This window comes from Setaria viridis, chromosome 9, assembly GCF_005286985.2.
Source record: "Setaria viridis chromosome 9, Setaria_viridis_v4.0, whole genome shotgun sequence".
In the NCBI taxonomy this organism is placed as follows: domain Eukaryota; kingdom Viridiplantae; phylum Streptophyta; class Magnoliopsida; order Poales; family Poaceae; genus Setaria; species Setaria viridis.
The window spans coordinates 31,549,557-31,568,999 of record NC_048271.2 but is presented as its reverse complement, the minus strand read 5'-3'; the positions used below and the strand labels follow the sequence as shown (position 1 = coordinate 31,568,999).

Sequence of the window (19,443 nt, the reverse complement as noted above, 5' to 3'; positions counted from 1 at the left end):
AGGTCATCCTGGATGAATGGGATAATCCTGGATGGCACGGTACATGTTAATATTTGGTTGGTTGTACATGGCCATACATGATTTTTGTTTGGTTAGCTGAATGGGATGGTATGAGTTGGTACATGTATGTTGTTTGGTTACATGTACGATCCCTCCAAGAAATTTTGATTTGTCCCACTTATGTACTTTTTTTACAATAATTTGCTAAACAAGTATGTAATAAATGTTGAATAAAATTAGCCACAGCAAGTCACCAATAATATATATTATATTAAGAGGTCCATATTACAATACACTATCCATAGTGTTGCATACATATGGAACTCCTTTATAATAGCTACCACACATTGTTATCATACATCAAAAGAGTAGTAACAACTGAAAGAAAAGACCTCTCTTAAGTCTTATCATTTTGGTGCAGGTTGTGTCATCCTTATAATTTCTTGTGTTTAGGTAGTCAATCCTTTTCTTATCTCTATCCTCCATTGGAGCATAGGTAATACGTTGTCTTTCTTTTCTCAGTCTGGACCGACACAAACAAAACCACCATACAAGCAGCTAGGTATGTAGCAGCACTGATGAGTACAAGTTTTTTCCGTCTATAAGCTCCCTGTCCTCCATCTACATTACCCAGGGGAATGCAAACATTAAATAAGATTTAATTCAGATAATAGAATATAATCCCATGAAGCAACACACATGCTATTACGTGAAGATTGTATCGGAGGACAGCATTGAATTTTGCAATAAAAAAATCACCAACACCGAATCGTATCTTGACTGCCCAAATAGATAAGAAATTCAGGAGAGAACACCCCTTCGTAGCCTATGATTCAACCTAATTGGGTATCAGAGATAGGAAGGACGAGGATGGGTCAATTACCTGGGGAGTTCGTGAAGGAGCCGCTAGGAGAGAACGACCAGCACAGCAGCAGTCCGTCCGTGCGGCTCTTGCGGAAGGGAAGGTCGTGTCACCGGAGAGGGGAAGGGGTGGAAGGCGAGCCAGAGGCTCGTCATGGATGGTGTCGTTCAGTGTTTTTTTCCGCACGGAGGGATACAACATCTATGGAGAATATTCGATGCGTCTGGATAGTTCGGTCCTGGACGAGATCGTTCGATCCGGCAAGCAAATGGTGGGATGGGTGGCCCCCATGAAGCCATCCAGGATGCATCGGTGCACGTATGGTTCGGTGCAGGGAACCAAACGCAGCCTTAATTTCACTTAAGCAATTTGTTCAAGAGCTTGTCTGTTGTAGATGTTTTCCATGTATTAGCTAAAACTGAGAAGGCTCTTGCTTAACCTGAACTGACAGCTTGCAGTAGATGTGATGCAGTCCATGTGTAGTAAGTTGAACCAATCTTGTTCTTACTGTCATTATTCATTGTTGATCATGGAGGTCTTTCCTCCCCTTTGTTCCTGAATTAGACAACTGTAAAACTTCTTATGCTTAAGTATGTGTTACTAAATATGAATAGCTGCAAGTGTTATTCATAACAGATGGATTACTCTACAAAACCTACTGTGCCATTTCCAGTTATGTTCTCACTTGTTGCTTTGATGTTGAATGCGTATAGTGTTTAGTTTTATTTGTGAACTAAGCTGAAGCCACATTTCCATGTAACATTATGGGTCCAGTGTAGTAGGAGCTCATCTCCTTGGCTTTTCTATTAGGCTGTCAATAGTTGTTCTAGAAACAATGTTTTGCCCGCTCTTTAGCACAGCATCTGTTAGCCTATGTTAGCCCGATACTTCAACATGACCCCGTATTACGTATCCATGTAAACGATACTTCGATACGCCTTTGTAACCTTAACTTTTGCAGAAAACTGATAGTGATACACGTATCTGTATCGGTGCTGCATAGCTGTTAGCATCTAAAATCAAAGGTCCGTTAGCTCAAAGAATGGTTCCGCATCTATTAGCATTCAACATCATATATGATTTTTTTTTCTAGCTCAATAGTCTACATTGTACTTTCTGCATACTGTTGACACAAAATTTGGACTTCAAGCTTCTGCGTTGAACAACACGGAGGACCTGGGAGATCTGCTTATCTCCAGTGAAGGCTCCAAATCGGCTCGCGAAGGTGCAAGGCATGCTAGTCAATTTGACCTGAAATTGACAAGTTAAATATTAAATTTCGGAGCTGATGGGCGGCGAAGCCTTTCGAACTCATGGGTAGGCATTCTTGGAATAAACACCATAACAGACATATTTACAATATAATCATGCAGTATAAATAAGCAAAAGCATTAATGGCATGTGCCATCAACTATATGTGCCGAGGGGCTAAGATAAAATATTATAAAACAACAGCCATAAAAGGAGTCTTGCTAGCCATGCGCACATCAGATAAACTAACAGATCTAGTTAATGTCATGATACATATATTGAACTTAGATAAGGTTTTACGTGTATGAGAGGGCATTAATATCAATCTGTTAATCTAAAAGATTAGAGCATGGTAACAAGAACCTCTTGCCTACCACTTACAAGTCGATTAAGCTAACGGATCTAATCAATGTCATGATATGTATATTGAAGTTAGACAAGGTAATACGGATGAGAGGACATCGACTTTGGCCCACTAACTTAACGGACAAGCTTGCGGTAGCAAGACCTCGTACGCGTACCTATAGGCTTAATGACGTCATCATGCTTTTGTGAGATATGTAAGATAGCCTCGCATGTCTCGTATGATTCAAAATCAAACGAAGTTAGAAGTCCATCAGAATGGAGCTTCTTCATGCGCTTTTCACTTATATGACCCAAACGACAATGCCACAAGTAGGTAGGACTCAAATCATTAGGCCGAGGCCTTTTAGCACTTACATTACAGACAGGTGAACCATCAAGATTTAAAACAAATAATCCATTCACAATGGGTGCAAAAGCCATAAACATATTATTCTTAGAGATCACACACCCATTGTTTTCACTCGCAAATGAATAACCATCCTTCATCAAGCATGAAGGAGACAAAATGTTTCGACTTAAACTAGGAACAAAATAACAATTATTCAACTCCATAATAAATCCTGACGGGAGGTGGAGTTGCATCGTCCCGACGGTCAAAGCAGCAACTCTTGCATTATTGCCCACGCGGAAATCAACTTCTCCTCTTTCCACGCTTCTACTTCTTATCATTCCCTGCATCGAATTGCAAATATGAGCAACCGATCCGGTATCAAATACCCAAGAATTAATAATTGTATCAGCGAGAAATATGTTGTCTATAACATTAACAACAAGCGTACCTGAGGTAGAAGTACTCTTACTTCCGCCGTTCTTCAACGAAGCTAGGTACTGCTTGCAGTTTCTCTTCCAGTGACCAAGTTCATGACAGTAAAAGCACTCTTTATCTGGAGCAGGTCCAGCTTTAGCCTTGGGCGCTGGGTTTGGCTTGGACACTCCAGCCTTGCCCTTCTTCTTCCAAGAATTGCCCTTCTTCTTAAAGGTAGGCTTGTTCTGTACAGCCATCACATGGCTGGTACTAGCGCTTTTCTTAATGTCTACCTCTGCTGTCTTGAGCATACCACACAGTTCATTCAGACCCTTCTCCGTCCCATGCATATGGTAGTTCGAGATGAAGTTCCCATAGCTAGGCGGAAGAGATGAAAGAATGAAGTCAGTGGCCAACTCTTTGCCCATTGGGAAGCCCAGCTTCTCCAATCGCTGAGTGTAACCAACTATCTTGATTACATGTGGTCCTACTGCTGCGCCTTCTGCTAACTTGCACTCCAGAAAGGCTTTGGACACATTGAACCTTTCGGTCCTAGCCTGTGTCTGGAACATGTCCTTGAGCGCCACGATCATATCGTGTGCCTCATGATTTGTTTCGAACTGCATTTGCAGCTCGGGTTCCATGCAAGCAAGCATAAGGCAGCTTACCTCAAGATTAGCATCAAATGCCTTCTTGTAAGCAGCCTTATCGGCAGTAGATGCATCATCAGCAGGTACTGGTGGTAGTGGGGTGTCTAGAACATCTTCCTTTTTATCGGCCCTGAGAACAATTCTCAGGTTACGGATCCAATCCGAGTAGTTTGTTCCATTCAACTTGTCCTTCTCAAGGACCGAACGCAAAGCAAACGATGTGGTGGTGTTGCTAGGTGCCATTTAATCTACAACAAAAGTAATGCAAAATACACTAAGACAAACGTATCCATGATAGAGCAAATTACATTAAACTATTTTAACAGAATCTACTCCCACTAAAATCAATATCCCTCTATTGAAACTTAGTGATTTAGGATCCACAACTAACAAGTCTACTAGTGAGCTTTAGCATCACCGCTAGCAAACGAGGTAGATCGGTAAGCAACTTTTGCTAATCATATCACATATGACTCCTGTTGTTGGGTGACATCTCTATGTCTCGGCGCCCAACCTTTATGCCCCAAGGTCCTTAACCGTTAAGATAACCTTGTTAAGCAAACCAACCCTTATGTGTGTAAGTGTCCGACACAAACCCGTCTAGTCAAGGAAAACTAGTGGCACCCTAATTTCATAGACCCACCACTAATTGTACAAGACATGGGACGGTGCAAGTTTTAGTTGGGAGGGAATACTAACTTAAACTTTGTGAGGGATCGTTCTACTTCTAACATCACAGCATGCAGAAAGTAAAACATAAACAGAATAGCATTCACACAGTTGTGACACAGTATGGCTCGTTTTTTTTCTTATGGTGATCTCCATCTCCATAGAAGCTGTTCACCATGGTGATCTCCATCTCCATGTTCCATGTGCGCCATCCTTCTAGTGATGAGTCCTCCAAGAACTAGAACATGCTATTACGCCTAATAGCTAGTAAGGAAGCTAGTAATGAAAATTACATAGTTGCTTGGATCATCACAGATTGGTACGCAGACCATTAAATACAATAAAGTGACAACACATATGGCTCCTGCCATGTTGCCGTACGCGCAACACGCAGGTCACGAATGAGTTACACACATGCATCACATACATAAGGGGTCCATACTGATCACAAGATACATGCATACATCCTGCAAAACAGAGTTAGGCGTCCTAACGTTCCAAACTTCGGAGGCCCGAAACTCCATCTTCCAAGCCGAATTTGGGGAATCTAATTTCGCCGAAGATCATATCAGACGAACCATCACAACATAATATACATGATATTCCCTTTGCCTCACGATATTTGGTCTAGCTTCAAGCCGACCGCTCTTTCTCGATCCTGTGATTCGGAATCCCTTTGTAGGTTAACTCTTAACCGTACGTAGCATGGCCATGCATTTTCGGATCCGATCACTCGAGGGGCCCAGAGATATCACTCTCAATCAGAGAGGGGCAAATCCCATCTTGACTGACCATGTCTCATAGCATGCTTCTTGACAAACCCGAAAGCTACCTTTATAACTACCCTGTTACGGCGTAGCGTTTGATAGCCCCTAAGTAGGTCGATACACATCTAGAATACATGCGACAATCTCAGGTCTAAGGACAAAGCGTATATATTGTTTAAAGAGAGAACTACTTCTCGTGTTGGGTCAGTCCTAGTACATGTCTCCACATCCACATGTGTCCACATTATTAGTTCAACATCTCCATGTCCATGACTTGTGAAACATAGTCATCAACTAATACATGTGCTAGTCTAATATTCATGTGTGTCCTCACATGAACTCCGACTAGGGACAACTTTAGAATAACCATACAAGTAAAGAGTTTCACATACAATTCACATAATTGCAAATCAATTCAAGTAGCCTTTAATGGATATTCAATGAACACAATATACAAATCATGGATACAAATGGAATATCATCATCTCTATGATTGCCTCTAGGGCATACCTCCAACAAAAAGTCTATCAAGATTTTTTTGCTTGAACCCGAGTCGAACTCGGGCATGATGAGGACGTTGACTCCGACTCATCCTACTCTCCAGAAATCCCATTATCCGGTCCAGCCCAAGGGTTAGTAATAACTTCGACACCACAAGGTAGATTCGTCCATTGGCTGGGACGGCAACCATCTTCCCTCGGCTGTGGCTATGACTCGCGCCTCGTCGCCCATATAGACAACCTGCCATATCAAGAAGGCATTCCACTTACGTCCAACCACGAAGCAAGCTACACAGAGATTGCTACATCAAGTTCCGGAAGCTACTACCCGGATAGAGAAATCCTTGTTATTACTTAGAATAACAATCCGGGCACTAGCCAGAACAGAACCCCCAGGCGACTAGCACAAATCGACAACATCTCTGAAGATGAATCCACGGCCGACAATGAAACTCCCGAACAGCGCAACCAAAGAAGGGCGCGCAATACCACTCGAGCTGAGCGTCGACAATCGATGGCTACAAATATCCCTATTACAAATCTTGAACGGGCTTTCAACGCAGTTCAGGCCCAGGAGCACAATACGCCACTCGCGGCTATCGCTTCAATCAACCTTTTGATGACTCTAATGCCTCAAGATAAGGATAACGCAGCCACAACTCAACTCGTGCAGCGAGGCAACGGACTAATCGCACAACTCGCGGAGCAAGCTTACAAGCTGCTTGACAAAGAATCACCAATCCCGTCCGTTCCTCGCATTACAGATAGAAGCAGGGGGGCTGCAGATAAAGATGTCCAAGCAAGCATAAAGCTCCTACTCAACAGAAAGATGCAGGTGAAGTCAGCTGCACTAATTCGGTTAAAAGTGTTCGCCCTACTCGGAATAATCGCGAGATGTCCAACATCAGCGATCTACGAGAAATCCTCAACAGTCGGCGCGAACGAGAAGTCGACAGCTACAACCACTTTCCTGCTTTCACAAACTGGGTAATGAAAACAAAATTACCCGAAAAGTTCAAACCAACCGGCATTACCAAGTACGATGGCAAGCAAGATCCAGTTCAATGGCTCCGCTGTTACTCGCTAGCCGTCCAAGCAGCCGGGGGTAACAACGACACCAAAGTCATTCACTTCCCCATATGCATGGAGCCCGCACCACTGACCTGGCTCGAGTCACTCAAACCCACGTCCATCGACTCCTGGGCAGACTTGACAAAGGCTTTTACCAAAATTTTGCTGGCTCCATGGCTAGACCAGGCAACAAGATTGACTTACAACAAATTAAGCAGAAAGAGGACGAAACCCTGCGCGACTATCTACGACAGTTCTTCAAAAAGAAGGCTACCATAGTAGACATCTCCGAAGCAGACGTCATCGAGTGTTTCCAAAACGGACTCTACGATCGACGAACATACCAAGACTTTGGTCGCCGATGGCCAGCCGATGTCAAAGAACTCAAACTCATGGTGCAATAGTGGGCTGATGAAGAAGACAAAGAACGCGAACGGTTCGGTTCCCACCGTAACCACGGACGCGACAACAACCACAACAATGACACAGATAAAACTCATCATAACGATGCTCGGAATTCCTATCCAGGTAATCATAATCGCAAAAGGAAGCCCGGCAACACTGTTGCTGCCATGACCAGCTCCGGGAAAAAAGGATAGCGCAGAAACGACGATGGACCAACCTTCACGGAGCTACTCAAAAAGCAGTGCCCATGGCACCCGACCAGAGAGTACACCAAAAACAGAGATAAGGGTAAAAACAAAGCCCACAACGATGAAGATGAACATGGCGATTTCCAACCAGCCTCTAAAACCGTCAACGTCATTTTTGGTGGCATCCCTGGCATAGCATCCAAGCGAGCCAACAAACTCATACTCCGGGAGATCATGGCCATCGAGCCGACGGACCCCACACCGCTAAAGTGGTCGGAGGTTCCAATTTCTTTCAGCAGAAAGGATCAATGGACAAAATTTTTAGAACTTGGCCGTTTTCCACTAGTCTTGGTTCCAGTCGTGGCAGGTTCAAAGTTAACCAAAGTACTCATCGATGGCGGGAGCGGTCTCAACGTTATCTTCGCTAAAACATTAAGGAAAATGTGCCTCGACGTCACGGACATGCTTACTCCAACGGATTCACCTTTCTACGGCATTGTGCCTGGAAACGCAGCCATACCATTGGGGCAAGTCGTCCTCCCAATCACCTTCGGAACTAAAGAACATTACCGCACCGAGTACATCAGATTCGAGGTTGCCGACTTCGAGACTTCTTATCACGCCATACTCGGACGGCCAGCACTTGCCAAGTTTATGGCCATACCACATTATGTTTACCTGGTACTCAAGATGCCAGGTCCCAAAGGCGAACTCACGCTACGAGGAGATCTCCGGAGATCCTACGAGTGCGACACCGAAGCCATGGAAATTGCTGCGACTACTCAATCTCCTAGTCCCATGCAGCAAGTCTTCACAGCTTCAAAGAAACTCCATCCAACCGAATTCGAGATCCCGGAAAACAAGTCAGGCTCCACAAAGGTGAAACCCGCCAGCGAGCAAGACTTCAAATCGATCGACCTCCAGACCAGAGATCCCTCCAAGACAGCCTTGATCGGAACAGGGCTGGATCCTTAATAGGAACTCGCGCTCGTCAGTTTCCTTCGGGCTAACCACGATATCTTCGCTTGGAAGCCAGCCGATATGCCAGGTGTGCCCAAGGAACTGATCGAGCATTCCCTCAATGTTGATCCCAAAGCTACTCCAAAACGGCAACGACTACGCCATTTCGCGCAGGACAGACACGACGCCATCAAAAAAGAGTTAGCCAAGCTACTCGCGGCAGGATTCATCAAGGAAGTCTTCCATCCTGACTGGCTCGCCAATCCTGTGCTTGTTCATAAGAAAAACAACGAATGGAGAATGTGTGTCGACTACACCGACCTCAACAAACATTGCCCGAAAGACCCTTTTGGGTTACCCAGGATCGATCAAGTGGTCGACTCCACCGCTGGATGCACCTTGCTCTGCTTCCTTGATTGCTACTCCAGCTATCATCAGATAAGCCTCAAAGAGGAGGATCAAGCAAAAACAGCGTTCATCACGCCCTTTGGAGCTTTCTGCTACACAACAATGTCCTTCGGACTCAAGAATGCAGGAGCAACTTACCAAGGGCCATACAGATGTGCTTTGAAAAACAACTTCATCGCAATATCGAAGCTTATGTTGACAACGTCGTTGTCAAAACCAGACACTGGGAGGAACTCATCGCCGACTTGGAGGAAACTTTCTCCAGTCTCCGCGCTTTTCGATGGAAACTCAACCCTACTAAGTGCGTCTTCGGAGTACCTTCCGGCAAACTACTCGGGTTCATCATTAGCCATCGTGGCATTGAGGCCAACCCGGAAAAGATATCTGCCATCACAAACATGCAGGCACAAGCCAGCATTAAAGATGTGCAGAAACTCCCAGGCTGCATGGCCGCTCTCAACCGGTTCATCTCGAGACTTGGAGAACGGGGACTACCCTTCTTCAAGCTTCTCAAACGCCAGGACAAGTTCCAATGGACGGAAGAGGCAGAGAGGGCGTTTACACAACTTAAAGACTTTCTGTCAAAGCCTCCTGTACTCACCGCTCCCTCGCCGAACGAGGACTTGCTCCTATACATCTCCGCTACTACTCATGTCGTCAGCACGGCAATAGTAGTCGAACGGTCAGAACCGGGCCATGCTTACAAGGTCCAACGACCTGTTTACTTCGTCAGTGAAGTACTCTTGGACTCCAAAACTCGGTATTCACCGATACAAAAACTATTATATGCTATCCTGCTCACCTCCCGGAAGCTGCGCCATTACTTCCAAGAGCACAACATCACAGTCATCTCCGACTTCCCGCTTGGCGAAATTCTCCATAACAGAGATGCCACGGGTAGAATCTCCAAATAGGCAGTCGAACTTGGGGCTCTTACTTTGAGTTTCAAGCCAAGGACAGCCATCAAGTCTCAGGCTTTGGTCGACTTCATAGCCGAGTGGACTGAAAATCAAGTTCCTACTCCAGTCGAACGACCAGAGCATTGGGTAATGTACTTCGACAGATCCCTCAAACTTGAAGGGGCCGGCGCAGGCGTCTTATTCATCTCCCCCAAAGGAGACCAACTCAAGTACGTGCTGCAGATATTCTGGGAAGCATCCAATAACGAAGCCGAGTACGAAGCACTGCTACACGGCCTTCGCCTTGCGATCTCCCTTGGCATCAAACGACTACTGGTGTATGGCGACTCCCTAGTCATCATAAACCAGGTCAATGACGAGTGGGACCGCAACAAGGACAACATGGACGCTTATTGCAAAGAAGTCCGTAAATTGGAAAACAAATTCTCCGGCTTGGAGTTCCATCACATCGTCCGCGACAACAACGTTGCCGCCGACGTCTTATCCAAAATGGGCTCAACTCGTGCAGAAGTTCCAGCAGGAATTTTTGTACATGAACTACGCAAGCCATCCATACCTGAACAGGTCACATCGCCAGTAGTCCCGACTACTGACGATGCTCGAGAGATCATGATGATAGAAGTCGACTGGAGGACACCCTTCATCGACTACATCAAAGATCACCAGCTACCATCTGACAAGAATAAAGCCGAGCAAATCTCCCGACGAGTAAAGAACTACGTTCTAGTCGGAGACAAGCTCTACAGGAAAGGTGCATCATCTGGAGTACTCATGAAGTGCGTCACCAGAGAAGATGGCCAAGAAATCCTAGAAGAAATTCACAAAGGAATCTGCGGCAACCATGCCTCTTCGAGGACACTAGTCGGCAAGGCCTTCAGAGCAGGTTTCTACTGGCCAATGGCTCTGGCCGACGCCAAGCAACTAGTCCAGAAGTGCAAAGGTTGTCAATTCTTCACAAAATAGCAACATGTGCATGCTTACAAGCTGGTCACAATACCTCCAACATGGCCATTTGCCTGCTGGGGGCTCGACATGATTGGCCCGTTACCAACTGCGCCAGGAGGATTCAACAGAGTACTCGTGGCAATCGACAAGTTCACCAAGTGGATCGAGGTCAAGCCAGTCACTTGCCCAAAGGCAGACTGGGTACTCGACTTCTTGGATGACATCGTCCATCGCTACGGTTTTCCCAACAGGATTATCACAGATCTCGGGTCAAACTTCAATAATCACGACTTCTGGGAATATTGCGAGAACAGCGGCATCGATGTTCGCTATGTCTCGGTTGCTCATCCGCGAGCCAACGGTCAAGTCGAGCGTGCCAATGGCATGATACTCGATGCTCTGAAGAAACGACTACATGACGTCGGCAACACCAAAGGCGGCCGATGGCTCAAAGAGTTACCCAATGCCTTGTGAGGCCTACGTACCCAACCATGCAAGACTACGGGGCTATCACCTTACTTTCTGGTATATGGCTCAGAAGCCATACTACCTGCCGACATCATGTGGCAATCACCATCCGTCGAACAATATGACGAAGAGCTTGCAATAGAAACACGGCGAACGGATATCGACGGTTTGGAAGAAGCAAGATGCGCAGCACTGGTGCAATCTGCCAGATACCTTGACGGTTTAAGGCGTTATCACGATCGCAACGTCAAGGAAAGATCTTTTAACTCGGGCGATATGGTCCTTAAGCGTATTCAAGACACATCCGGATTGCATAAACTCAATTCACCGTGGAAAGGTCCTTACATCGTATCAAAGGTTACACGACCCAGATCTTAGAGACTCCAAGACCTCTCAGGAGAACAGGTGCCAAACTCCTGGAATATAGAACACCTCTGTCGTTATTATCCATAACAGCACTCGAGTATTCACTTCATGGGAACTACTCGGGACAACTACTCGACTGCCGACTTCACGGGGTGTTCGCTTCAACGCGCTATCAATACAATAAAGACACCTACCCTGATACAAACTTCATATCAATTTTTACCGAAACATGAGTACATCAAGTTAAATACGAGTACAAGCACTCAACAAAGACTACAAGCAACTGCCTACTGGCGGGCTGCATTTAAGTCTCAGGCTTTTACTATATCACATGGCCACTCAGGTCTGCCGACCGCAGGAAGGGCCTACACGCAAGGAAGCTGCGCAAAACGCAGCCATGCCCAGGTATCCTCCCCAAGGCACATCTAGGTACTCCATTACCGCCATCACCAGGACAGCGACAATGTCAAAACCGGGAAGACGCGCCTAGAGGGAACCAAGGCTGCTCTTTTGCTAGCCTTGTGAAGCCTATCTACTTTACAGCCGCACCTCCACCATCCTTCGGAGCGGGATGAAGACCGCGGCACTCACCACCCATCACTCGCTGCGAGTTCCAGCGCGTACTCCGCTGGATCAGTAGCTACGAGATGAGGCAGGCGACGAACCCTCCTACGAGGATTCTTCTAGCATCGCGGCTATCCCTACGAGTGCAGGAGTCAGTGGAGCGAAGGTGGCCTTAATCTACAAGGAATCTTCTAGCACCGACGCGCTCTTTGTTGGCTTTTTACACTCAAACAGAAGCAACCGCAGGCAATCCATTGCTACTCAAGAGCTTGAGTTGGCTCGCACACCAGACGACCCTATTTATAGCCGAAAGCTCCACCTACCACCGACCCAAGAGTTACTATGCACCCGTGATCAATGGGTCTGACAACTCCTGACTCATCCCATGTGACTGCACTCATGCTGCAACAGACACAGGAGCACAGTACACCCGTGCCTCCACATCGGACAAAAGGCAACAGTACACCCGTACATTAACAAAGGACAGCTGAGTACAGTACACCCGTATCCTTCAGGAGACGAGTACTCAAACAGCATTACGACTACTCGACTCTCGGGACTACTGTAGGCGAAGCCTAACCTACATGACGGAGGCTCCGACTACTCAAACCCTGAGACCTAGGGTCGGGCGAGGCGGAGTTCGACCCTCGAAGGGTCGGGCGCCCCCGACCCCAGGACTCGGGGTCGGACGAGGTGGAGTTCCACCCTCGAGGGGTCGAGCGCCCCCAACCCCAGGACTCAAGGTCGAGCGAGGCGGAGTTCCACCCTTGAAAGATATGGGACAACAGAGTTGCAATATTTCGAAGATTCAACAACATTTTTCGAAAGACAACACACTCCAAAATCCAAAAATCTTGATATTCAAAAGTATCAACATACTTGGTACAAGAACAAGAGTACACACAAAAACTCAAAGTTCTTCTAAGGAGACGAACTCCATCATCTTGGCTGCAATGGGCTCCGCCTCCTCAAGGTACTGCGCATAGGCCTCCTCTGTACAGTTGCGAGCCACGCCATCGCCAGCTGCCGCCAAGTCTTCCCTCGGGTAGTTGGACTTCACAACTGCAAGCACCTGTTTGCAAACAGTCTTGCAAAGTCCCGCTACTTTACTCGGGGTAGCTCTTAGTCGCTCTACTAGCGATTGCGGTCCTGCGCCTTCCATGGGGGCTATGGCGTTCACCAAATCTTCGGCCGCTCCAGACAGTTCTCGGAGTTCGCCCTGAAGTCGTCCCAAGGTCTGGGCATGATCTCTACATGCCACCATGGCCATGGCAAGCATCACGCCATTCTGCATCTTTCGGTCCCGCTGGTGCTCGCACGCAGTTTCTGCTTCAGCAAGCGCAGCCTGAAGATGTTCGGCTTCATCTGCCACTCGGTCATGAGCGTTCCTCCAATCAATAACTTGGTTCCTTGCAGACGCCTCCTGTTTCTTGAGCTCTACAAAGCAAAAGAACTGAGGCCACAGCCAACTACAGTTGGACACACCCAAAGTAGTCGCAATGCTTACCTTGATACTTCTTGTTCAAGGATTTATAGCGGCTCTCCAGTTTCTCCTGCAGAACGGCGTGATCCACGCGTTCCACAGCAAAGGATTTCGCCCCAACTTCATGAACCCAAAGCGCTTCTCTCAGTCGGGCGCACTCCTGCTCCAGCTGGTGGTTTCTTTCCTGAAAAAGTCCGAGTACGTTGTGGTAAGTTTCACGCCTCACGACTACTCGGGTCCTACAATAACATCAGCAATATCTACCTGGACGTCCCGGAACACATCCATGGCCCTCTGAAGCTCCAAGTTAGAAGGCGGGCTAAGTACTGGCCTTTGGGTACTCTCCACAAGAGGAACTGTACCCAGAGCATCACCTACAACATTCACCATATCAGCTACCGACTACGACTACAATAACAAAATACAGGCATTTACCTCGAGCAGTCGCTTGCTTGGATTTCTCAACTACAGCCATCACTCCGCCAGAGGACGAGGACAGGCCGGCACTTCCCGAGCCTGATGCAGCAGCAGGCTCCTCTACTGAGCGAATCACGTCTTGAAGCATCGACATCGTAGCTCCAAGACGACCCGGGTCAACCTCGGGTACTTCTTCAACAATCATGTCCTCAAAAGGAACAGATGTTGTGGCCAAAGGGTCCGGTACTACCCCTGTTTCTACAGGGATAGTTTCCTCTGCATCCCTGCACTGCCAAAGTGTTACTACATGATTTCCAGACAATGCAACATCGTTCAAAAGGACAAGGGAGCTCACCGGGTTGAACGTGGTGGCAGTCGCACACGTTTCTTCTCGGTGACAGGCGGCCGAGTATTCGGAGCCGTGGGAGCAGCCGCCGGCGCCGTCTTCTCACCAAGACCTACAAAACCGAAGTCAAGACTACAGTACTACTCAAATGACTACAATTGAAAAGGACAGCGCTTACCACTGGCGATCACATTTGACAGCAAGGTGCCAGTAGCAAGTACTGGTGACACCTCCTTTGCTACTCAAGCAGGCAGCCCCAGCATCGCCTGCTCAGCAGTAGGCGGCATGGCAGCTGATGGAGTTGGCGCGGTTAACTCGGGGGCTACCACAGCTGTTGATGGCACTTTCTCCGGCAATGTGTCAACGGCCGCATCACCGACTTCAGGGTTGGACGCGGCTATCTCTTCAGAGACAGTCTCATCTACAGCCTTCATAAACGAAGCAAGACAAGATTCACCACATCAATAACGCATCTCAAGTTCATCAGTAACATACAAGTTATCGACTACATACCTTGGTACCCCAAGACTTCTCAGTGGTTGCAATAGACTTAGCCGCAGCCATCTTGCGGACTACTCTGCGCCTCTTGACAAGAGGAGAAGGCTCGTCCTCCGACTCCTCGACGGTGGCTTCTGATTCTTCTTCCGACTGTGCCACGTAGCCGTCAAGTACTCGGGACTTCTAAACAGCAAATCGGTGTCAGCAACAAGAATCACAAGTCAAAAGAAAACAAGTCAGGAAGGAAATACTTACCACCTCTAGCTCGTACCAGGATTCATACTGGCGAAGGGCCGCAGGGATCACTGGAACTCCCTGATAGTTCCTGAAAAATTTTGCCAGCAGGGCCTCCACGTCATCGTCAGATATGTCCTCTTCAGACATACGCGATGGATCCTTCAGACCTTTGTACTCACTTCCCGAGTGAGCTCGTTTCTGAAGTGGCTGGACCCTCCTCTTCAGGAAGCTAGCTGCCACGTTGATCCCAGTCAGACCGAGTGCTTTCAACTCAGTGATTTGCTGCATCTGAAGATCAAGTTTCGGGGTATCCTCGGGCTCGCTTATCCAATTTTCCGCATGCTTGGGCGCGTGACCAGTCACCACAGGCAGGCGAGGATCATGGTTCCCGATGTAGAACCACCTTTTCTTCCAATCCCCATGGGAGTCGGTCAGATTATACTCAATGTATGCACTCGAGTTCCTGAGTTGGAACCCGGCGCCTCCAAAGACCTCCGTCCGCTGGGCACTCGGTTGAGGCTTGCAACGGAACAATTTCCTAAATAGCTCGAGGCTTGGAGGTACTCCCAGGAAAACCTCGCACAGATGCACAAATATAGCCATGTGCAGTACTCCATTGGGATTCAAGTGGACGAGCTGAAGATTATAGTACTCGAGAATACCTCTAAAGAAGTCGAAAGTAGGCACGGCCAATCCCCTTTCAACAAAGTGAGCAAGCATCACCGTCTCCGCCGGATGCTCCTCGAACTGCCACGCATTGGGAAATGCGGGGCACCACTGCACGATTTCCTTCGGCTGAAGAAGCTTGGCATCGACCAGCGCTTGGACTGCTTCTTCCTTCATCACCGAGTGTTGCCAAGTTGCCCCAGGTAGCGGTGGAGCAGTCTGGTTCATCGGCCCCACCTTCGGCGCCGGTAGCACCAACTCCTTCCCCTTCTTGGATCTGACATTGCCCATCGCCGGAGCCTTGCCTTGGATTTTCTCGAGTTTCTTGCCCATCTTCTTGGAGCGCATTCGATGGATTCAACCTCGTCTTAGGGAAGAAGCTTCCACTAAGATCTAACTCAAACAGCGACAGTGGCGGAAGCGGCAGCACTGGCGACGGTGACACAGCGAGCGAAGGCACAGAGGAGGACGAAAGAAAAAGATCTAAATGCCCGTGCGGCATCACAGCAACCGAAAAGAGGGCTTTCCAGATTTATCTCCGCCGGCTTCCGGATTCGATGCGTCAGTTGCGCAACGGACAGATTAAATCACGTATTAATCGCAATAAATACCCAACGGTTACTATATTCAACGGACTGCTGACCACTTCAACGACAGAAATCGCCTAAGTGCTCGGGGGCTGCGCGTACCGTACCCGTTGGTTAGTTTTTTCTTTTCTCAAGATCCCCGAGGATAAAATGGACAAAAGCTGGTTTGACCCTAAGCCTGAGTCTTCGACTCAACCTAAGGCTCGGGGGCTACTCCATATGGAGTGTGATTGACATCGCACTACCATATAAAAACTACTCGGGACGGAGACAACTCGAAGCTGCAGAAAGAGTACCTTCCAGCCACGCGATAGAACTCGGGCGCTTCAGTCTACAAAACTACTCGGGTAGTGCCTGAAGTGCCCAAGACTATGGCGCACGACTACAAAGTACTCGGGGGCTTGTCGGGACTACTCCCCAGACCCACGAGTAGGCCTTGGACGGCCCACTAAGGGACGTAGTCGGACGTGATCAAGAACAAGGATGGGCGTATCCTACTCGGACTAGTCTTGTATGTTTATGGAAAACTACTCGGTCCGATACCGAGTAGAACCTGTAATAGTACCCGACTAGGGCTCAGACTTGTAACCCTGCCCTCCCGGGTATATAAGGCCGGGCAGGGACCCCCCTCAAAACAGATCCCTCAAGAACCAGAACATACATCAATACAGACCAACACACAGGACGTAGGGTATTACGCGATCTAGCGGCCCGAACCTGTCTAAATCATAATCCTTACGTCACCATTGATTCCTTGATTCTCGACGACCCTTACCGCACAAAAGACCACCTAGGGTACCCCCTAGGCGGGTTGCCGGTCTAAAACACCGACAGCAGCCTAGTCGGGAGAATCTGCAGGTTATTGGAGGTGCTGGCTTTCAGATCTGTGAGCAATACTCGGATCTGTATTTGGAGTATGAGCTTGTGGAATCTCATGGTAGTTGGAAGGAGAAGTGGTTTTATATTGAAGATCACAGGCCATCTCTACCCAAGATTACTGGACATCGTCCAAAGTACAAGAGCCGATGGCTTGATGAACCAACCACCGCTGAAAGTATTCAAGTACCCGATCTGTTGAACAAGATTGCTGAATTGAAGAAGCAGGGTTTGATAGGAGTAGTCGTAGCTGCTAGCTTTCTGAAAAGATGGCTGCAACCATTGCAGTTTCGGCAAACTCCTGCATACGAGTACTCTGGGCTCGACGATCCCTCGTGGATGTCGCCTGATGATATCTCTGATGGAGAGGTTGGAGCCCGACTGCGCTGGATGTTCAAAGAACTTGAGGGTGAACCTGGAGCGGTTGAAGAGTTTGACAGTCAAAACAAGCCAAATGAAGTTAGTATTTGTTAATGTTCTATTTTGAGTACTTGTATTGTTTTGATATGTTGCTTTCCGACTTATTCCTTCTTGTGCAGGTAGATGTACTCCTATATTATTTTCCTCCTCCCGGTGCAGATGTCACAAAGAACGCAATGCTAGTGTACTCTCTGCAATTACCTAGGGTTTCCTCAGAAGAGGAAGGGGAGGAGGGGGAGGATGAAGAGACCGATCCCATTGACAGCTCTGATTCTGACAGTGAGGGTTTCTTTTTACTGCAACCACGCATCTTGAAGCAAGACAAGTCATCTTCTGTTGCACCGACATGTCGTGCCGGTGATGATGTAGATGCTGATTTGGCGCCACTGCTAAAGAAGCAGCGAACTGCTGTGCCCAAGAGGCGCACTAGACGCGATCTTCTCATTCATGATGCCCCCTCACCGGTAATAACTTTTGCAAACGGGCAAGGCCTTGAGCTGCGAGTACTATTGTACTTGTTTTGTGTAGTTTTGACCACTTATCTTTGAGTTCTTTCTTCTGCAGACTACTAGTGAAGTAGTCGAGACCGTAGGGGCAGCTAATGATGATGATGTTGATGCCATGGAGATGGCCACCAACAATGCCAGCGAAGTTGCAGAAACAACTGTCGCCGAGGGGACTGATGCAGCGGACACGGCCATCGGTGATATGACCATGGCTCTGGAGGTAACTACTCCAGGCATGACTTTGGAGGAAGCGATGAATGCTGGCGGTGTATCCAGTTTAACGGAGATGGACATGAGTGAAGCAGTCAAAATGCCGGAGGCTGTGTCTAATGCTACTCTGTCCAAAATTTCTGGCGGCGGAGAACGCATGGACACCAATGGCAATCGCGTGGCTGCCGCTGCCCAAGCAATTACTGCGGATATTGGCGACAACCTTGGAGCACCAAGTGTGCCAATTCCTAGTACCTTGCCAATGCGCTTGGTGAAGAAAACTCCTCTAGTGCCTCGTCGTTCGACTAGGTGAGTACCCTGTCACTGTAATTTGAGCATTGAATTTGTATTGAGTAGTTGCTCTCTGTTTCTAATGCTTTGTTGTGTAGGTCATCTTCGAGTGTTGACCTTGGTGCGGCAGGCACAGGCCCAGCAGTTGGTGACGAAAACCACTCAACTGCGAACCAAACCCCCGCGCCTATCGTCGAATTGGAGGAGATCTTAGCTCCGGTGCTCGGGAAAGATGCTACGTCATTGGTAGCCACGTTGCTGCAGGATATAATTGGTTCTCTCCAGGATGCAGCACCGGCAGCTCCCTAGACTACTGCCCCTGGACCACTACCTAAGGCCATTTTAGTTGAAGAACCATCTGCGACGATGTCTTAGGCGCCGTTCCTCTCAACTCTGCGGATACTGAAGCCCCCGAGCTCGAGGCCGCACGCGCCCTTGGATCTGTTGCGGTGGCTGCAGGGACGTCTTTAGAGGCGGGGCCGTCATTTAGTCGGGAACTAGGCTTGGTGCCTGGTGCGAAGACTAGTTCAGCGGCTGAGCATCCGTTGCCATGGAGTGAGATCGAGGCTTTTGAGAGCCCCCTGTTGGAGCTGCAGGCCAAATCCTCCATTTTGGAGATGAACTAGCGTGTTGTGGCTTATACTAAGGTGAGTTCAGCTCTTGTAACCTTCTTGCTTGATTTGAATGACTAGTTTTCCATTAGGAGTGCTGATGTTTCTCTACTCTGGTTCTGTTTGAGAAGTCTCACCAAAATGTCCAACTTCTACGGGAGCAAAGCAAGGCTGTGTGTCGCATTGAGCT

General features: G+C 47.9%; 1 long non-coding RNA gene across 1 annotated transcript; it reads right to left on the bottom strand.

Moving 5' to 3' along the window:
* Nucleotides 1-236: 236 nt before the first annotated feature.
* Nucleotides 237-1,279, bottom strand: LOC117839587 (uncharacterized). Its single transcript, XR_004636852.2, has 2 exons — nucleotides 884-1,279; nucleotides 237-621 (listed from the first exon to the last, which is right to left on the bottom strand). It is a non-coding gene; the product is annotated as an uncharacterized lncRNA (long non-coding RNA).
* Between the last annotated feature and the right edge of the window lie 18,164 nt (nucleotides 1,280-19,443).